Source organism: Aedes albopictus, chromosome 1 (genome assembly GCF_035046485.1).
Source record: "Aedes albopictus strain Foshan chromosome 1, AalbF5, whole genome shotgun sequence".
Classification (NCBI taxonomy): Eukaryota; Metazoa; Arthropoda; class Insecta; order Diptera; family Culicidae; genus Aedes; species Aedes albopictus.
In genome coordinates, this window is record NC_085136.1 from 81,054,458 (window position 1) to 81,056,907 (window position 2,450).

Here is a 2,450-nt window from a genome sequence, read left to right on the forward strand (position 1 = left end):
AACTCTCCATCAGTTTTAGTAGATATCTCCAAAGCATTTCTTGAAAAGAATTTCTTGAAGCAATCCACTAAGGTTCTCTGAAACAGTTTCTGGAAGAATCCCTGAAGAAGTTTCTGGAGAAATCTATAACAAAGTTTCTGAAAGAATCCCTGCCGTAGTTTCTGAAAAATCTTTCCGTCAATAACAGGTGAAATTCATCCATAAATTTCAGTAAAAATATCTTAAAGAAATCCAGAAGAAAACATCCCTGAAGGATTTCACGTAGATACTTTTGTGGCACTTGCTATATGAGTCCTTGAAGAAATTCCTGAAGAATCCTTCCAGAAATTTCAGAAAAAAAAACGTAACTATAAACAAATAACAAGAGGAATTCTCGAAGGAATTTCTGGTAAAATACATCAAGAAGTTCACGCAGAAGTCCCAGAAAAAGTTCTAGGAGGAGTCCCTGTAGAACGTTATGAAGTAATTTCTGGAGAAATCCCCGAGGAAATTTAAAAACAAAACCATGAAGAACTTCCTAGAGGCATTCTTTAGGAAGAATCCTTGAAAAAAAATCTAGATTAATTCAAAAAGAAATTCGTAGAGGAGTCCCCGAAGAATCCCCGAACTAACTTCTGAATGAATTACGGAAAGAGTTACTTTAGGAAGCCCTGAAAGAGTTTAGTAAGAAATCCCTCAAGGAATTCGATTCGCAATTTTCAATAACATGAAAAATTGATTGATTAGTTATTTAATTAATTAGGAATGTTTTATCTATGCTAGAAGCTGGAATGGATGCATTACAATTATTGGATAATTCGTGATTCACACATCACGAAAGCCTCTCTAAGGTTGCCATTCTGGACGTCACTTGCTGAATCTGCCTAGACCAAGGGTCTCCGTATTAAAAGGCAAGGTTAATTGGTGAATCTATTCAATCAGCTAAATTCAATTCAAAAGCCATTTACAATAATGCCGATGAGAAACCCGCATCAAATTTCACCTCGTGTCGAAACTATTTCCGAAAACAATTCGTCACAAAGAACACACCAAATGGGTAGCTAACGACCGCCAAAAAAAAAAGTTCTCCACTCAACCTTGAAATGACTCAACTCACCGAATTGTTGCGCCAACAGCTCTATTGATGAACGATCGATCGATCAATGCAGGGTGGTTTCTCCTCCGCGCGAATTGAATTTCGTCGTCTGCAATCTCCGCTTCTGCTTCTGCTCTAGGTCTATTGTTGTTGTTGTTAGGGTTACCGATACACTTCCACTCTTCGTCCAGTATACTATGCACAGCATGAAGCAAGTGTCAATGACAGCGACGACACGCACCCAAACAATCGCTTGCACGGTTGATGTAGTCGTTGTAGTTGTTGTTGTTGTATTCCACGCTTCACCACAATTAAATCGCCAGCCAACTTCGATCGATTTATGCAATTTCACTCACTCGCGTGGTCTGTCAGCATTTATTTTATTTTTCCATTGTCGGCTGCCATTGGCAACTGCCTAGTTCAACTGCATTTAATTCACACTGCCTACTTTGGTACGCATCACGCTTTTTGTTTCACTCGAAATAGTAAACAACAACGTGCCGTACCACTGCTTGTTTTCTTCTCGGCTTCTCCGGCTGATGGCCGGCAGGTGTGGAGAAGGAGGTGAGGATAATCGATTTTTTTTTTCGCTATGCTTTCGATCGAAAACTTATTCTGCACTTACAGCTGATTGTTTGCCATTTAATTCAAGGGGATTAACGAAATTGCAATCGGCTACTCAAATCCAATTGGATTGCGAATTTGCGCAACTGTAAACTCAGGTAAACAAACCGAGCAATGACGACGTGCTTCTTCTACAATAGATACCCTCCTAAATGTCAATAAACTCAACCCGCAACGGAGCATAAATTCTATGCCTTTCTCCCTTGTTTCGCACTCTCGCACACAATCGCTTAGAACCAGTTTTTGCACTGCGACGTTGTTGGCGGATGGCCGTAAAGCGCAGATACTGAAAACACAGCTGAAGCGCTTCAAAACACCACTACTTTATGGGCTTCTCGACTAAACTGCGTGCCTTTCTGCCCAATTTCCGGTGCTACTCCGTTGGATCTTCCCTGCTTCAAAGATTGCGGTGAATCATCGCATTCGTACACACTCCACACACCGCTTGGATTGTTTGTTACTTAATAAAACATCCAATCTACGTTCCACTGAAAAAAATGTACTCCGCAGAAAAACGCACTTCAAACTATCCCACACAAGTGTGCACACACACAATTCGCACAATCACACGGAGACAAAAGTGCCACTGTTTCACGTCTCCAGCTGTAGTGGACAATAAACACCTCAACGAGCGCGCTAATCCCTTGAGTTGATGGAGATGATCCGGAATTTTCAATTCATCAGATATGGATACTTGAAAGCAGCACACAGAGAAAACCGAAACGAGCAAGCGTCCGTCGCCACACAGTCG